Below are 19,829 nucleotides of genomic sequence, written 5' to 3'. Positions count from 1 at the left end.
AGAGACTGCTTTTTCCCTGTCTGCCTGATAAGGAACCTCAGTCCTAAGTTGACAGCAATGCCAAGGAAATGGCCATCAGGTCACTCTGACCTTCTGTGGGCTTGGAGAGCATAAATTGCTGCAAGTCCTAGGTACTTCCAAGCTGGTATTTTCCTCACTTGCTATATGGGGAGAGGAAATTTCCTAATTTGGACCCCTCCTCCTCGTCTGTAGACCATGGAAACACTGACGACCACTTCAAGGAAGGAAAACAAGAGACCTCCAACTGCTCCACGGGCTTTTTGCATGGCATTGCAAAGATGTCTGGATACTTTGAAGTCTTTTGCAACAGTACATCAACCAAAGTGGGGCATTTTTGCGATTGTTGTCGTGGAAGGGTTGACGATCGGGTCGGTCAGAGCACCTTTACAGCTAAATTTGAAATTTCTTGTCTATCTTTACTTGAAATTTCTTGTCTATCTTTACCTGGAGAAAATCATCTGGGTTTCGGTGGTTGAAGGACTATCACTCAGCCTAGAGTCATGTCTTTAGGCTAAAGGGCGTAGACCTTTCCTCATTGTGGGAATTATCCATGCTCATGAATAGCTTCGAGCAGTCTTGGCCACCAAGAGAACTACGACAACCTTTTTTGGATGTAATTCGTCCTTGGGTCCCTTAAAAGGGCTCGTTATGACAGGTGTCAGATATATACCTCACTCAGAAGACTTTTTTTATCTTATCATTAGCCTTGGTGAAGAAAATAGGCAAACTTCACAGTACAGTACAGGTATATCCAAGGTTGTAAGTTATTCTGAGGAAGGGAGAAAGGTCTTTCACCTTCGTTCCAGAATTTTTACCAAAAATATAGAACCCTGCCATTGAGGACGACAGTTTTGATTTTTTCTCTATCACTTTCCTTAGGGGTGCAACTAACAGTCTGGATTATTTGCATTTTCTCTTGTGAGGGTGCTTAGACTACTTGAAGAGACTCCAACCCTTCAGGTTAGAGATTCAAAATCTTTTTATTAGTTCTGGCAGGACTGAAAGAGATTCAAAGGAACCCATTCTCCTTCTGGTTTTGTGAAACCATGAAGAAGGATATCCCAAGGAGCAGACAACCTGGAAGATTCATTTCCAGCATGATTTTATGAAGTTAGAGTAATTAGTTTTACACTAGCCTTTAAGAAGAACCTGACAGTGGCGCAAGTAAGACATGTTTTTAAACATCTGACTTACCTGGTAGTTATATATATAGCTTTAGTCCCTGACATCACGGCAGAATTTTAAAACTTCTGGCAATCGCCGATTGGGTAGCCAGGTGTACCACTGGTGCGCCCTCTACCCAGGTACATGGAACCAGTCCAACTATTCCTCAGATCTTCCCTGCTGCCTTACCGGTGACATCGTTAGAATTTCGCTAGGTTTGACTTGTGTTTATTTGCAGTTTATTTTGCTGAAGAACACAGGCTTTTTTTTTTTTTTTTTTTTTCTGACAGAGTGAGTGGTTGGAATATGATCGCTATGTTCGTAAGCTTGAAAGGGATAGGATCAGGAGAAGTAAAATTATGTCTCGCTCTTCTAGGGTTGGTTCTCCCCCTCTTGTTAACGAGCCTGTCGATCCTTCCCCTGTAGTGGTGGTCCCAGATCCCCCTACTGTAAAAACTAACGAACCAACTCTTAAAGACATGATGGTGGAAGGAAATCATTCGGTTTGTCAGTGCGCTTCCGCCAGAACAATGACGTCACAATTCATGTGACGTAAACTCTACAAAGAATGACTTGCAAAATATGTAAATTCATTTCTTTTTCTTGCAAGGAATGAAAAGAAAATACTTACTTTCAAAGCAGAAGTATTTAATTTTTATAATGTATAAGGAAATACTTTATTTTTAAGAAAATATTTGTCCTATTAGTATAATTTCTTTAGATAATCATCAATCTACCATCAGAGATTAAATAAAACTAGCGTACAGTCAAATTTAAGCTACGTAGTACTCATAACGATCGATAAAGTGCCACAAAATACTTTGTATCGTTATTTAATATTTTGGTAATGGGAATACTAATATTAATCGTTAGCCTATTAGATTCTCATTCAAGCCCTTGGCGAAAGAGTAGAATCCCTCGCAGCGGGCAGGACTACATTATGGTCTGATGTGAAAGAGTTAAAAATTGCAAGAGTCAGTGCTAAAATCAGTGCAGTGGAGGGTGCGGCTGCTCGGACCTGTCGTTCTCCCAGCCCTGGACCTCTTCCAAGCTCCCCAACCCCTGGGAGAAGGAATGTCGACAGGCGAAGGGAGGCGAGAGGCGTTAGCTCCCGAGCAGTCGTCCCCTCGAGCGTACCTGTTGATGCTTACCAGAACGCTCGCCCTCGCCATGGGAAAGGCGAGGTAAAAGTGTTATCTTCGCCGTCGGATGACGCAGCTCACAGATGGGGCTAGCGAATTACGTATTTCCCTTCCTGCTCAGAGGGAAATCCTCCGGCCAAGCAGCCATCTACTTCGGTAGGAGCCAAAAAAGCAGCCTGCAGACAAGAAGAGAGTTGCTCGTCATGACGCCGAGCATCAAGATTCTAAACGCCATGACGCCAAGCGTCAGAAAGTCAAGCGTCAAGAGTGCCATGACGCCGAGCGTCAAGGGGTTGGACTACATCACGCCAAGCGTCAAGAAGTTGGAAGTCATGACGCCAAGTGTCAAGAATTTGGACGTCGTGACGCCGAGTGTCACAACCTTGGAAGGCATGACGCCGAGCGTTAAGAAGTTGGACGTCGTAACTCAGAGTCAGAGCCTTGGACGTCGAGCTACTAACGCTGCTGTAAGAGTTAGACATGATGTTAACCCATATCGACTATTCGAAATTAGTGTGAATCATGCAATACGAGGAAGAACTTTTTGTTATGCTGCACTGAGACACTTCATCGACCTTTCAATTGATGTCAAGAATGGCAAAATTGTGGCAGCTTTCACAAAAAACCTGAAGACTTATCTCTTTGGAAAGTGTTATAATAGTGATCTGAAAACTATTAAGCCTGAATACAAATGCTAGTGAATAATCCAGAGCAAAATATAAACTGGAAAGAAATTATCTTCACACATCAAGGACCGCCTGAACAGACTCTTAGTGTCTGATGGAGGGCGAGAAATGAACCCCTAAAAGTAAAAGTAAAAGTAAGTCATGAAGCCGAGCGTCAAAAACACGGACTTCATGGCTCCGAGCGTCAAGTTTTTGGACACCATGACGCCAGGCGTCAAGATTTTGGATGTCATGACTCCAGGCATCACGAAAAGGAGGAGTCGACATCAAGAAAACAGGACGTCTTGACTTCGGTACGAGGACAATCAGAAGAAGGGAATGACGACTGTCATCTTTCCCCTGGTTATCTTTTAGAGGATGTTTCAGAAGAAGAGGACCCGAAGAACCACCATTCTTCGGCATACCTGAAAAGGCTCAGGAGAGTTTTTTCTGGGGTCTTTTCTGAGAACTTTTTTCCTGCTGCTCCTCGTTCCCCGCCTTCAGAATTTACGCTCGGGAAATCTTCGAAGGAGTCTCTTTTTACGAAGATGGTTTTGTCTCGTTCATCCAAGAGAGCCTTAAGGTTATGGGAGACTAGATGCAATCTTAGAAAGACCAGGGGAAAAACAATTTTCTCGTTTTTTCCTCTGGCCAGATTAGCATTCAGGTCGAGTATTAGGTATAAAATTGGAGAAGCTCTTGGCCTGGGAGTCCCTGCCTCTGCACAAGGGGACTTCTTGAGTCTGGTGGACGCCCCTCGTCGGACGGCCATGAAAAGGACTCAAGTCTTTTGGTCAACTTCTGAGTTGGACCACCTGCCCAAAGGCATTTTCAGAGCCTTCAAAGTTTTTGATTTCCTCGATTGGACTCTGGAAGTCTTGGGGGGAAAAGGATGGATTCTTTGAAGGATGTTGACACAGAAGGTCTCGTCCATGTTATGTCATGTATGGGGAAGGGGTTGAGAGATGGGGCCAATGAGTTAGCGGCGCTTTTCTCAGCAGGTGTCCTTAAGAAAAAGGGCCCAAATGTGCACTTTTCTGGCGAATGGAGTTACGCCCTTGCAGAAATCTGAGCTGCTTTTTGCACCTCTTTCTTCGCTCCTTTTCCTGCAAGATCTGTTCAAAGAAGTCTCTTCTGCGTTAGCCCAAAAGGCTACACTGGACATAGTGTCGAAGACAGCGAGAAAGGTTCTGCCAACGTCCTTCTCGATTTGTAAATCTAAGGAGGAAACACCAACTCATCAGTTTTCTCAGCCCTTTCGGGGGAAAACCTTCGGCAGAAGTAGTACCACACCTGTACGAAGGAGATCGAAGAGGAGAGACTCAAGACAAGGACGAAGCAGGGTCTGACAGCATTCATCTTCAGACAGCGGTAGGAGCCAGACTATCTAATTTCTGGTAAGTATGGGAGAAGAGAAGAGCAGACCTTTGGTCTTTTCAGTTGCTCAAGGAGGGATACATAATTCCTTTCCTAGGAAAACCTCCTTTAGTAGTTACTCCGATAGATCTCTTGGCCAGATACTGAGGGGTATCAAAAGTACAGGCGATTCAACAGCAAATTTTGCCGTTATTAGAGGAGGCAATAGAGAAGATGCGAGATCTAGGGTCACCAGGCTTTTACAATCGCTTGTTCCTGGTTCCCAAGAACTCGGGGAGATGGAGATCAGTACTGGATGTGAGTGCGCTCAACGTCTTCGTACAGAAGACGAAATTCACGATGGAATTAACAAAATCAGTCCTAGCGACAGTCAGAATGGGCGACTGGATGGTCTCGTTAGACCTTCAGGATGCGCATTTTCACATCCCCATCCATCCGATCTTCAAGAAATACCTGTGATTCGTGTACAAAGAGTAGGTATTCCAGTTTCGTGCTCTTTGATTCGGACGTAGCACCGCGCTTCAAATCTTCACAAAGTTGATGTCCAATGTAGTGGGAATGCTGCATTTGAGAGGTATCAGAGCCTCTCTGTATCTGGACGACTGGCTCCTCAAAGCTCATTCCTACATTCGCTGCCTGGAGGATCTGCAGATGACGGATTTATCAGGGAACCCTTTCCTTGCTAGAGTAGTTTGTCTCCTTGGGAAGGCTGAATCTTCGCCCTCTTCAGTTCCATTTCAATCAGCATTGGAACTAGGGGATAGAACTGGAGACAAAGTGTATTCCCATTTCAGAGCCCATGAAGCAATGTCTTGGGTGGTGGAACGACCCCTCAAGCTCCAAGAGAGTCTTTCTCTAGAGCAGAGGAACCCAGACCTAGTGTTGTGCTCCGACGCCTCGGACTAGAGGTGGGGAGCAACACTGGGAAAGTTGGAAATCTCGGGTTCCTGGACAAAAGAACAGGAGGCCCTCCATTCAAATCAAAAGGAGCTGTTGGCAGTCTTTTAGCTCTCAAAGGGTTCGAAAATTCAGTTCTGAACAGGATGGTGCAGGTCACCTCAGACAACACTAAGGCGTTGGCCTACATAGGCAAGCAAGGCGGAACCCACTCGAGGTCTTTTTACGAGACGTTGAGAGAGCTCCTTTACTGGACAAAGGCACGTGAGTCTAGTCACAGGATTCATTCAAGGGGAAAGAAATGTCATGGCAGACAGTCTGAGCAGAAAGGGTCAAGTCTTGTCAGCAGAATGGACGCTTCATTAGGTGGTTTGCAAGAGCCTGCGGCAGACGTGGGGTGGTTCTTGCATAGACCTGTTATCAGCGAAAACGAATAAACTGGAGACTTACTGATCTCCAGTTCCAGATCCCGAATCTCTTCACATAGACGCATTCCTCATGAACTGGCCTCACCTAGATGTGTATGTTTTTCCGCCATTCAAAATAGTACACAAGGTGATTCAGAAATTTGTGTCGCACGAGGGCACCAGAATGACGCTAGTTGTCCCCTTTTGGCCGACAAGAGAGTGGTTCACAGAGGTACTGGAATGGATGGTGGACACACCGAGAAGTCTCCCTATGAGAGTAGGACTACTCAAACAACCACACTTGGAAAGGTATCACCTTAACCTCCAAGCTCTACATCTAACTGCCTTCAGACTCAAAAAACTCACGAGAGCTAGAGGTTTTTTGAAGGAAGCAGCTAGTGTGATTGCGAGAGCAAGGAGAGCTTTCACAATAAAGGTTTACTAATTCAAGTGGGAGGTTTTTAGAGAATGGAGCAGAGACAACTCTTTTTTCCTATTCCAGTACCTCTGTGACTCGGATAGCTGACTTCCTTTTGTACCTTTAAAGGAGGCGTAAGTTTTCGACCTCAACCATTAAGGGGTACAGAAGTATGTTAGCTGCTGTCTTCAGACATAGAAATTTGAACTTGTCTGATAATAAAGATCTCCAGGACCTTTTCAGATCCTTCGATACCACTAAGGAAGGACATCAGGACCCACAGGCTTGGAATCTAGATGTAGTCCGTAAGTGAAATTCATACCTTCAGCAAAGCTGTAGGCTTTAGACATAACAAGGCTTTCTGCTCCTTACAACTAGGGTTTCTAGCAAAGAACGAACGCCCTTCACAACCTTAGCCCAAGGCTTTTGAGATTCCGAATCTTGTGGATTTCGTTGGAGAGGAATTAGAGAAGGTCCTTTGTCTGGTAAGAGCCCTGAAGTTTTACCTTGGGAGAACGAAGGATTTACATGGTAAGTCACAAGCACTTTGGTGCTCAGTCAAAAAGCCTTCTCTACTAATGTCAAAGAAGGCTCTTATCCTTCTTCATCAGACACTTAATAAGGGAAGCTCATTCTTTTTGTAGTGAGGCGGATCTCAAGCTTCTGAAGGTCATAGCACATGAAGATAGAGCAGCAGCAACCTCTGTAGCCTTCAAACAGAATGGGTCCTTGCAGAGTATCATGGACACGGCATTCTGGAGGAGCAAATCAGTGTTTGCCTCACACTATTTGAAGCAAGTACAGACTCTTTACGAGGACTGCTGCACTCTGGGACCATTCGTAGCAGCGAGTGCAGTAGTGGGAGAATGATCTACCACTACAATCCCATAACCTAATACCCTTTTTCTTCTCTTGGAACTGTTAATTTTTTATGGTTGTTTGGAGACTGGATGCAGTTTTCCACAAACATTGATTTGCAGTCAGGTGGTCAGTTTGTTCCTTGAGAGCACCCGGAACAAGGGTATTGGAGGAGGTCCGGTCACATAGAGGTTATGCACTGGTTTGACAGCTCCTAGAGGTCTTCAGCCCCCTGGGTGGATTGCTGGATCTCTTGAGGAAAGCGGACATAATGAGGCGGGAAATCATTGAAGTCCGCTTCCTTAACAGTTACGAACCCTTAAGTTTATTTATTAACTCTTAGGTAAATTCCAACAATGTTGGCTGTCTCTGACCCGCCACCAAAGGTGTCAATCAGCTATATATATAAAACTACCAGGTAAGTCAGATGTTTAAAAATGATATTTTCATAATAAAATAAATTTTTTAACACTGTACTTACCTGGTAGTTATATATAATTTAATTCCCACCCTCCTCCCCTCTAGAGACTAAGGGTATGGAAGATCTGAGGAATAGTTGGAATAGTTCCAGGTACCTGGGTAGAGGGCGCACCAGTGGTACATCTGGGTACCCAATCGGCGATTGCTGCTAGTTTTGAAATTCTGCTGTGACGTCAGGGACTAAAGCTATATATATAACTACCAGGTAAGTATGTTCAAAAATTTATTTTATTATGAAAATATCATTTTTACTGTGATCTGTGGTAGCTGCTCAACAGGTTGTTTAATGTACTGAGCTCCTTACGAGACAAGAAGCATCTAGTGATTCTAGTCTAACCTCTCATGTCAATAAGACTAGAATAAGAGTTAGTGCCGGGCCTTTTTCATTCTTTCTTCCCCTCTCTTGGGGTGCAGTGGTCATGCACTAGATCAGATGTTTGGTGCATACAAGCTTTCACTCTGAGGTCTGTTCTACATATAATGTTATATATATCTTCCTCCATCCTCCTCACGGTGGGAGGATAGTTTGTATGCAAAACCCATTACTTAAATAGGCCCTTCGTTATGACAGCATATCCTTACAAGGGTATAGGTTCTTCTGTGACCATCTGTCTATAGACTAACTTAGTCTAACTTTTAGAGTCTATTTCTCAAAAGTTTGTAGGTAGTATGAGTCTTGACTGCCAGCAGGGTTATAGAGGCTTCCTCCCTCTTAATGTATATTCATGTAGGAAAAAATCAAAGGTTTTAATAGTAATTTGTATTTTTCCTGACTTAACAAACCTTGAGTTCTTTAAGTTTCACTTCAAGCCTCAACCACCCTGCATGTCTTAGGTGAACGTTGAAGTGGGTTCTCAGTGTGCAAGCAAATGGTCGGGTTTCCCCGCCACCTACATCTCTGTAAATTTTAACAGCCGATTTCCAGCCAAACTGAAATCATATATATGTTGAAGGACTGAGGTTTGTATAGTCAAAAATAAATTAATTTTAAGATTTGTGATATTTGGGAAGGACTGGATTGCCACTTACAGGTATATTTCCTTGTCAACACATTAAAGTTACAACTGGTTTGCTGCTATCCATTTGAATTTCTAGTCAATGCAATTAATTAAGATTCCAAGTAATGGATCTAGTTGGGCTTTCATATAATGAATAAAATTAGAATTTGCATGTTTTCAAATTACAATAGACTTTGTTTTGTCAAAGGATTCATGTAAGATTAGATTTTTACTGCAATAAGGCAGGACTGGATACTTGGTTAATTGTTTTGAAACTGGTTAAAAATCTAATTGAATCATCAAGTTTATAGTTAGGAGTGTATCCACTTGACCAGGGAATGTCCAACTTGCAAGCCTAGTTACCAGACACTGAGCAGTAATGATGTCAGAAGCACGAAAAATGAAACCAAGGGCGTGAATCTAGCAACAAACAAGTGCTATAAGGTCTAGATAAGTCCCACGGTCTCCTTATTGATAAGGCAAAGTTGTAAACCAGTGTCTACACGTTAGTAGTAAACTCAGTCATACTTTGCTCAGAGGAGTTATTTGATAGTTTTTAAGCCAATGTATAGTATCATTGTCATGGCGAGGATACCCGCAGGAGATTATTGCGGTCAGGGTATCTCACATTTGGTGCTTTAGGCATTACGTAAGGGTCTCTGTAATGTTTACTCTGCACATAGTTGTGGTTGCTGTATTTCCTTCTACTCTTTCTCTGTTAAAGCTTCCTGTCCTGCATCTTGCTGTCTCCCCTCTTTTGACATCTAACTGTAGGTTTTTTTCTCTGTAAACTTTTGCTATTTAATGGCCTCACTAACCCTAGTACCTATTTGATGGCCTCACTAACCCCAGTACTAGGCTATATATCATAAATCCATTCCATGTTTTCCAGCAAGATTAAGAGAAAAATATAGAAGGGCAATCTCCAGGCTGATGCATTATAGTTGCTCTGCTTTGTCAATACAAAGAAGCACAGAAAAGGACAAATTGCAAAAGGACAGTTGCCAAGAACTAGAAGGGGACGCTGTGTGATGATTTTAATACGCTGCAATATTGCTAAGAATCAAACTTTAAACAAATTGTACAATTTAGAGATATAGCCATTTATAACCTTGGAGAATTTTGTTACGCATAACACTAAAATATTAGCACCCATATGTTTTTTGGTAAACTTGTTACTGTTAGAATCTAGTGTTATTTTTTTTTTTGCTTAAACTATGAACATTTGACCATGGCAGTAAGGCTGTTTTCCTATGATGTTCTTGCTTCTAACATCATTGTGTTCTGGTAAGGATGGATACCCATCATACGCAGCCCAGTCGTGTAGTAGAATTAACATTTGTTCTTACATAAATACGAACCCTCGTCTTTTAATAGGAGTATGCTTTCAATGAATGTGGAGACAGCTATGAAAACTTTTACGTGTTGGTTGGCGAGTCCCGCCCACCCAACATGTGACTTGAGCTTGCACTTTTTCCCCCAGCAGAGGGTATAGATATACTTTCAGTGTCTTTTTTTGTCTGTGTTAGGTTTTTACATTTTCCTTTATGCATATAATAGTTTTGACAGATCGTCTTGTGCAAGACATTTTAAGGAAGAGGAAATTTTTGCAGTTATATCCAATAACTGTAGCTGTAGGACAGCATCTGGGCCTCTTGCTGACCCATCCTTGTTCTTGTTGGACAGCATTACTTTAGGCTGTCTCCTTCGTTAGTATGGCTATATAATGACAATAATAACAAATTCTCCGGAAGGGGTCTACCCTTTCGACGTACTTCCATCGGAAGAAGCCACTGCTGAGGGTAATGGAAAAGGTTGTGTTCAGCCCATTCTCTCATTGTGTCCATAATCCCGAGAAGATACTAAAGGCATAAACCCAGTGGCTCTCTCTTTAGAGTTCCTGTCTTTCCCTGTGAGTGTGTTGCCATTGGCCTGTGTGACCCTGTGAAGGCAAACTTCAAGTTCTTGCTTCCTCTGCATCTTTGCTGGAGTCTTTGTTCCTACTTCCAGGAAAAGAACAAAGACGGAGAGGTCCAGGAAGTTGACTGAGAGGGGTTACGTTCGCTGACTACCGTTTCTCTCCTTCTTGGAGAGAGTGCTGTACGTACCTGCATTCTGCTAGTGTGATAGTAATTTCTTGCAGGAAAAAACATCAAGTAAGCATATATAAGAGGTGCCTGGGTGCCCAAAATAGGTGTTTTCACACCTATTGTGAGTATTCAGTTTTGTATCGGTTTCGGTGGGGATAGGTCACCACTTGCTTGATCCCTACAACCTAGATCTCCAAGTTAAAGAGGAATTCAGATTTTGAAGAGAGGAAACTGAGATAACTTTGTCTCCTCAACCTATTAACAATCAATTACACTTTTCAATAAGAAGAAAAATCTGTAGATTTTTGCATAAAGTTTTGCCAAGGCCATGCATTTTTCACTTAATATTTTGACACACACACACTCTCTCTCTCTCTCTCTCTCTCTCTCTCTCTCTCTCTCTCTCTCTCTCTCTCTCTCTCTCTCTCTCTCTCTCTCTCTCTTTTTTTTGAGGATTTATGGTTTCATTTTGATATAGTTACAGTAATAGATGTTTATTTAGTTGCCAAACAACATCATATACTGTAGTTTATTATCTTTTTTCTTATTACAGATAGGTTTATATAAATACTTATTTTACAATCCTCATACAGTACTCTCAAAATTCAGAAATTTGTGAAAGATAAAATTCCAATTCATTAAGAGGAATACAGTGAAAGTCAAAGTCCTAATCTTGTAATGAAGTTTTTGTTCATTTTTAGGGTTGTTGGATAGATGGCTTAATGTAAGCTATTGTTTGCTATTTAATCATTAAATGCAGTATTCACCATGAAACTTAGATTATTTAAAAGTAGCATTAAATACTAGGAATTTGTAATTGTGAGTGTCATGCTGACTCTTACAATGATCTGGTGATGTCAACACTCGATAATAGTCAAAATCATAATTGTAAAATAAGATTAGTAATTAAGTTACACAATGATAGGTGAGTCAAGGGACAAAGGCAGGATATTGGAGCCATCGGTGGTAAAGGCAAGCTTTATATAGGTAATGGAGAGGTTGAATAGATTTTCCATTAATTTAAGGTAACATTGGTTAATCAGTGGCAAAAGATACATACAGTATTGTTATTTTGGTTATTAAAGACGTTAGGATCTGGTTGTCCATTTTATTGTTGCATAGGTTAGTTCATTGATGACTTATACCCAGGCTTGTAGTGGTAATGTATTCGCCTAACACTTGAATGGCAGAAGATCGATCCCAGCTGGGGACCAGGAGTTTAAACTGTTTACTAGGGAGGCCACTGCTGTGATTTGGCCTTGCCTGGCTAACTTTCTAGTGAGCATCTGTTCTGATGAAACTGGAACTGAAACCAGACACCTTTACCTAAGTAGAAAAAAAAACTACAACATTGAAGAAGCTAGTCAGTGAGCTAATCTAAATTGGTTAGTGAATCGGTGTGTTATAAGTGTTTCCATAGTTTAGGGTAGAATAGTTAAGATGAAGATGGGTAGAATAAGCTAGTTCATTGATTGAAGGTTAATTAGAAAATCCACCTTAAAAAAGATTGTGCGAGGATAGCTGAAATGAGTTTATGGAGGATCCATAGGATATTTAATGAATATGTATTATGTCATTTCAATTACGAACATGACACATTTACCGGTACTTGATAAATTTAGGAAGCTGCTGTCTCTCTTCTCTCTTTAGGAAAGCTAAACACAATAATTATTCATTTGGCCAGCACTATACTCTTGTATACTAAATAGTTTACTCCTGAAACTGTTACCGTGTTGGTAAAGCTTAATTTTGCTCAGAATTTATACATACTTTTTTATAACCCTCTCAGACTGGGGACACCTTAATGCAGTGAATGGGTTTGTGTTTTGCCATGATCAGCAAACCTGTACTAGCCAGGGACACCCATACTGGGTTGGTATGTTGTAAACCATCAGACAAAAGTCTCTCACCATCACCAATTCGTACTGGCCAGTGTGGTGATGAAAACGAGCCAAACCCCAAACATGCTTAAGGACATGTCTAAAGCGTTTTTCTTGCTGTGGACTGAAAACAGCTGCATTTGTTGTTGTTGTTTTATAAATTTTATATGAAGTGTTGAGTGTGTGTTTGACCAGGTAACCCCTTTGGTGTAAGGTAGAATGTTTTATTCAGGAAATTCCATTATTGTAGTGAAGTAATTCCTTTTTAGGATTTAAGAAGTGATACTTTTCCAACTTACAAGATATGCTTTTGGTTGTAATATTTGCTATTATTAATGTTATGAACGTGTCTAGTTTGTCATTATTTTCCATATTTTTTATTCCTTTTAGTTTATCAAGCATAATTTTTCAATATTAAACTTACCCGATGATCATATAGCTGTCAGCTCTGCTGCCCGACAGAAAAACCTACGGGCGGAATACGCCAGCGATCGCTATACAGGTGGGGGTGTACATCAACAGCGCCATCTGTCAAGTAGGTACTCAAGTACTCGATGTCAACATAGAACCAATTTTCTCTCTGTCGTGCCACTGGCAAGACCTACTTAATACGCTGTTACTGACTGGATTTGTTTTCACAACTATTTGGTGAAGTACACTATTCCAGTTTTGAGCTTTCGCTATGCAGGGGTTTTATCTTCATTTCAAAACTTGAACTCGTTTTGGATAGATTTAATTATGGTGACAAAGAGAGTAGGGACTCTCTTTCACTTTTAAATGGCCGACCCTTCCCTTAGACGGAAGTGTGTTTAGGTTTTTAGTAATTTTGCTTAACACGTTATAGATCTGTATATTTTATATCTCTCCGCCTTTATTAGGCCTCTTCGATTAACTTTCCTTTTATTATAAACATATAAAATAAATTTTTATGTTTTGTTTATATGCGACCTTTCCTGATATAGGCGGTCCTAACTTGGAACCGAAGTTAATCAACGTTGAGCCCGTTATATCGTATTTAACCTTTAAAGAATTTAAAACTTTTTAAATTTTATGTTTTATGAAAGATTTTCTTTGATAGTCTCGTACTGTTTTCAAAGATGAACTAACGTTTAGTTTTTTAGTCTACGCAGTTGTTGACGTTCAGGACATTCAACATGCGCTCTATCGTTACGATAGAGAGAGAGTGTATCACGGTTTCACTTTGCAGTAAGAGTAAACCGATTCTAGCGTTTCGTTCATTCTTTCTTAGCTTAAATGGTTTAAATTCTATATTAAAGGAACTTTTTATTTGGAAAACCTTTCAGTGTTTTCCTTTAACAAATCTCATGTTTTGACGATATATATTGGGCTCTTCTCTCAGGTGCGAAATCTAGAGAGAAAGAGAGAGATAGAGACGGAGGGAGAGAGAGGAGAAAAACGTTTCGTTCAAGCGGGTAACGTTGTTCTCGTTTTACTCTCCTCCCTAGTCGCTGTAGGGGAAGAAGGTAAAACGTTTCTAGGGTTTTATTCTTGTTCCCAGGCTATGTGCGGTGAGAGATTGTAAACGTAGTTTATTTGATCTAGTGTTTAGTCTCTTTCCCAGCCACTGAATTCTTTATCTTTATATATGTTTTCTGTTGCATTATACGACTGTTTTCGCAATTACTACCTTTTAATAAAAGGTAGGATTGCGTGTTTCAGGTAGAAATCAGTAAAAGTTTCGATTTCAGTGAAATAAGTGCAAAACAGAAAATCAAAGTGATAAAGTGATATGCGCAAAGTGTTACAGTGTTGCGTCCGAGGGTTCGTCTGTTCGTGCCTGTCGTTCACCAAGTCCGGGACCTCTTGCAAGCTCCCAAGCCCAGGGGAGAAGTAATGTCGAACGACTTATGGGTTCCTCAGGCCTTGATCAACGAACAGACGTTTTTCCCTCCGTGGTTTCGGGCGTATCTACCCAAGATCGCCCCACCCACACAAAGACGAGAGAGCCCATTTACTTCTCGTCTGCGGAAGAGGTTTCTCGTAAGAAACCTTGGACCAAGGTCTCGCAGCTTATTAAGTGCAAGTCGGTCCCTTCCGCGCAAGTCCAACGGCCCAGGTGTAGCCACTGGGTCAGTTCGGACTCGCTGCAGTCATCCGACGACTGCACACCTCCCAGGAGAGGCAAGGTGGTACCGCAACAGGCAGTAACTCCGTCTGTTGCCGCACCCGCTGTTTTAGACCCTCAGTCACAACGGACAGTAGCTCCGTCTGTTGCCACTTTTGTAGACCCTAGTGGTCTTTACTGCAGTCTATGCAGACTCAGTTAGCTGCGGTTATGCAGGAGTTTCGTGCGGAGAAGGTTAACGCTGCACCCGTTAGCCTACAACCTGCCACGGTTGTGCGCCCAGCTCACGCTGAGGCTGCCTGCTCCCACACTCCGGCTGCGGAGAGGTTGGCGCTGCACCCGTTAGCCTACAACCTGCCACGGTTGTGCGCCCAGCAGACGCTGAGGCTGCCTGCTCCCACTCTCCGGCTGCGGAGAGGTTGGCGCTGCACCCGTTACCCTACAACCTGCCACGGTTGTGCGCCCAGCAGTCGCTGAGGCTGCCTGCTCCCACACTCCGGCTGTGAGAGCTCCTCCCCCCATGCGCAATCAACCCTGCCAGACGCATGCTGACTCCCACAGGCGCACGGAGCACTCCGTTGCCGTGCGTGAGCTACCACAACAACAGGAGGGTGGAGTTAAGCTGCCGTGTTTTGACACGGTGCGTCAGCCTCCGCAACCCACTGTGGTTACCGCCACTCGCCCGCAGCAGACTAGTCAGTCAGGAGTTGAGGCTTCCCCACACAGCTTTGGTTGTTGCCAGCTCACAGACTGTCAAGCAGTTACATGACGTTGCCTTCTGGTCTGCTACTAATGCACCAGTGCTGTATGTCCTCACGCACCTGTTGTGGCTGACAGTTCAGTTTTTTTTTGACAGTTCACAGACTGTCAAGCAGTTACATAACGTTGCCTTCTGGTCTGCTGCTAATGCACCAGTGCTGTATGTCCTCACACACCTGTTGTGGTTGACAGTTCAGTTTTTGACAGTTCACAGACTGTCAAGCAGTTACATAACGTTGCCTTCTGGTCTGCTGCTTATGCACCAGTGAGACCCTCACTGAGATAACCTAGCTTTTCTCGGACAAGGTTCCTGTAGATGAGAAAGTGCTGTTCTCCCTCCTACTGATATTCCTTTGAGGACTCTGTCATTTGGAGAGGAGCCTTAAGCTGCTTAGCCTCCTATGGACTTTAATTAAAGCATAACAAGGCTTCCAGGGATGGTAAATGGTTCCGCTTCAGTCGCTAACCCCGTCTGTTGCCACACCTGCTCCCGTAGACCCTAATGGGCTTTGCTGCAAGACATGCAGTCCAAGCTTGTGTCCTTGATAGAGGACTTTTTACGGAGAAGAACCTTCTGGCCAACAACCTTCCTACCGGTTGGTTGTGCGCCCTGTTGACGCTGAGGTATCCTACTCGCGTCCGCCAGTTGAGGTGGTTCCTCCACCGATGCGACCCAGTGTGGGTTGCCAGTCGCACGTTGACGTTAAGCGACTCTCGGAGGTGGTTGTTGACGTTCAGTGTGTCACTAGGAAGACGTTCAACAACCAGCAGAGGTGACTTGTTGTGACGCAGTGCGTCAACCTCAGCAACCCGGTAGGGTGTTGACTGCACAACCCAGACAGTCTAGACAGTTTCGGGTTGACGCTGTACTTCCTCGCGTCCCCATGGTTGACAGTTCACAGACTGTGCAGCAGTACCATGATATTGCGTCCGGCTCCGTCACGCATCCACCAGTGCGACCGGATTCAGCGAGTCAGTCGTTGCCGTTTCCTCATCAGTTTCGGATGAGGAACCCTCTGATGAGGACGTTGCTGAACAAGACGATCAACCCCCAGCCCTGCTATCCATCCAGAAGATGCTGAAGAAGGAACGCTGCCCTGTCAGGCTGTGGATGAGTCTGGTAAGGACACTGTCATCCGTGGTTCAATTTGTGTCACTTGGAAGACTACACCTCCGTCCTCTTCTGTATCATCTAGCTTTTTCACTGGAAAAAGGACAAGACGCTAGAAGCGGTCTCGATCCCGGTTTCCGGAAAGATAAAGTCTGGTCTGACTTGGTGGAAGGACTTTATCAACCTTAGAAAGGGTCTTCCCCTGACTGTTCAGACTCCCAACCACGTTCTCTTCTCGGACGCATCGGACGTAGGCTGGGGTGCGACTTTAAGCGGTAGGGAATGTTCGGGATTATGGAACTCGAGTCAAAGGACAATGCATTTCAACTGCAAGAAGCTACTGGCAGTACGTCTGACCTGGAAAAGCTTCAGGTCTCTCCTTCAAGGCAAAGTGGTGGAGGTGAACTCGGACAACACCCGGCTTTGACGTACATCTCTAAGCAAGGAGGGACCTACTCTCTGACATGGTACGAGATCGCAAGGGACCTCCTCACCTGGTCAACAGGTCTAGACTTTTCACTAGTAACGAGGTTCATCCAAGGCAACTTGAATGTCATAGCAGATTGTCTCAGTAGGAAGGGACAAATAATTCCAACAGATTGGACCCTCCACAAGGATGTATGCAAGAGACTTTGGGCCACCTGGGGCCAGCCAACCATAGATCTCTTCGCAACCTCGATGACCAAGAGGCTCCCAATAGTTTGCTCACCTATCCCGGACCCAGCAGTAGTTCATATAGATGCCTTTCTACTAGATTGGTCACATCTAGATCTATATGCATTCCCTCCGTTCAAGATTGTCAACAAGGTACTGCAGAAGTTCGCCTCTCACGAAGGGACAAGGTTGACGCTAGTTGCTTCCCTCTGGCCCGCGAGAGAATAACTCACCGAGGTACTTCGATGGCTAGTAGACGTTCCCAGAACACTTCCCCTAAGGGTGGACCTTCTACGTCAGCCACGCGTAAAGAAGGTACACCAAGGCCTCCACGCTCTTCGTCTGACTGCCTTCAGACTATCGAAAGACTCTCGAGAGCTAGAGGCTTTTCGAAGGAGGCAACCAGAGCGTTTGCTAGAGCAAGGAGAACATCCACCCTTAGAATCTACCAATCGAAGTGGGAAATTTTCCAAAACTGGTGCAAGTCAGTATCCGTATCCTCGACCAGTACCTCTGTAACTCAATAGCTGACTTTCTCTTATATCTGAGGAAAGAACGATCTCTTTCAGCTCCCACTATCAAGGGTTACAGAAGCATGTTGGCATCAGTCTTCCGTCACAGAGGCTTAGATCTTTCCAACAATAAAGATCTACAAGACCTCCTTAAGTCTTTTGAGACCACGAAGGAGCGTCGTTTGGTTACACCTGGTTGGAATTTAGACGTGGTACTAAGATTCCTTATGTCAGACAGGTTCGAACCGCTTCAATCAGCCTCCCTTAAAGATCTCACCTTTAAGACTCTTTTCCTGATATGCTTAACCACAGCTAAAAGAGTCAGTGAGATTCATGCCTTCAGCAAGAACATCGGATTCTCATCCGAAACGGCTACATGTTCTACAACTTGGTTTTCTAGCCAAACACGAGCTGCTTTCTCGACCTTGACCAATATCATTCGATATTCCAAACTTATCGTATGGTTGGAAATGAACTAGAAAGAGTATTATGTCCTGTAAGAGCTCTTAAGTTCTATTTAAAAACCTTTACGAGGCCCGTCTGAAGCTTTATGGTGTTCAGTTAAGAATCCCTCTTTGCCTATGTCAGAGAATTCTTTATCCTATTTTATCAGACTGTTAATACGAGAAGCTCATTCCCATCTGAATGAGGAGGACCATGCTTTGCTGAAGGTAAGGACACTCGAAGTTAGAGCTGTCGCAACTTCCGTGGCCTTTAAACAAAATAGATCTCTGCAAAGTATATTCGACGCAACCTATTGGAAAAGCAAATCAGTGTTCGCGTCTTTTATCTTAAGAATGTCCAGTCTCTTTACGAGAACTGCTACACTCTGGGACCATTCGTAGCAACGAGTGCAGTAGTGGTGAGGGCTCCACCACTACAATTCCCTAATTCCATAACCTTTTTAATCTTTCTCTTGAAATGTTTTATTAATATTTTTGGGTTGTCCGGAAGGCTAAGAAGCCTTTCGCATCCTACTTGATTTGGCGGGTGGTCAAAGTCATTTCTTGAGAAGCGCCTAGATTAGAGGTTTTGATGAGGACCTTTAGTATGGGTTGCAACCCTTCATACTTGAGCTCCTAGGAGTCGCTCAGCATCCTATGAGGATCGCGAGGCTCAGTAAGGAAGACGTACTTAAAAAGGCAGAGTAATTGTTCAAGTCGACTTCCTTACCAGGTACTTATTTATTTTATGTTTGTTATTTTGAATAACTGCTAAAATGAAATACGGAATACTTAGCTCATAATAATGTCAACATGTTATGCTGGTCTCTACCCACCCCCCTGGGTATGAATCAGCTATATGATCATCGGGTAAGTTTAATATTGAAAAATGTTATTTTCATTAGTAAAATAAATTTTTGAATATACTTACCCGATGATCATAAATTAAAGGACCCACCCTTCCTCCCCAATAGAGACCCAGTGGACAGAGGAGAAAATTGGTTCTATGTTGACATCGAGTACTTGAGTACCTACTTGACAGATGGCGCTGTTGATGTACACCCCCACCTGTATAGCGATCGCTGGCGTATTCCGCCCGTAGGTTTTTCTGTCGGGCAGCAGAGCTGACAGCTATATGATCATCGGGTAAGTATATTCAAAAATTTATTTTACTAATGAAAATAACATTTTACTAAAAGTATAGTCTTGATTTTAAAGTGCAGGAACAATAAATATCTCAGTATTATTAACATTTTGTATTTATTTTTCAGACTAAAATCATGAAAAGAGCACAAAATATTATAGCTTCCTGCACAAAACAGGAAATGGAACTGCAAATATGCACTATAATGCAACATTCCGAATGACATCAGCTTAAAGATCGGCAGTGCATAATCGGGGATTAACTACAAGAAAAATACCAGGAGGTTTCTGAGGAAGACAATTTATAATGTCAAAAGGACCACCGACGAATCGTCTCAACTGAAGCATCCAGGATTATTAAAATTCTCTCATGAGAATATCATTCGGGACTGCAAATCTTTTGAAATGCTAAATTGACCAGAGTTATTGAGGATTTAGGGGGTTGTGTTATATTGGTCACTCCATTTATGTCCCTTATGTTCAATAGCAATCACTAACTAAAGAAAAAAAAAAGTTACATTACAGTAAATAAGTACAGTAATATAAAACTTTATAACAACAATATTACCAGATTATTTAAAGTTTATCAAAGTGTTCCTATCTTTGAAAGCCTTGAACTTAATTATTAAAGCTATTTACACTTAGTCTAATAGCAATTACTGTACTTTATTCACTTTTAATCTTTACAAAGTCAGTGCAAGTAAAGCTAATTTTATCCATATTT

General features: G+C 42.8%; 1 long non-coding RNA gene across 1 annotated transcript in view; it reads left to right on the top strand.

Moving 5' to 3' along the window:
* Nucleotides 1–19,523, top strand: part of LOC137616673 (uncharacterized) — a 49,475-nt gene extending 29,952 nt beyond the window's left edge. Inside the window, exon 3 of the long non-coding RNA XR_011039472.1 lies at nt 19,234–19,523. This is a non-coding gene — a long non-coding RNA (uncharacterized lncRNA). The remainder of the gene's footprint in view (nt 1–19,233) is intronic.
* Nucleotides 19,524–19,829: the final 306 nt, after the last annotated feature.

The sequence above is a fragment of the Palaemon carinicauda genome, chromosome 22 (genome assembly GCF_036898095.1).
Source record: "Palaemon carinicauda isolate YSFRI2023 chromosome 22, ASM3689809v2, whole genome shotgun sequence".
NCBI lineage: Eukaryota > Metazoa > Arthropoda > Malacostraca > Decapoda > Palaemonidae > Palaemon > Palaemon carinicauda.
Note: the sequence above shows the minus strand (reverse complement) of the source record. Positions and strands in the feature narration are given on the sequence as shown.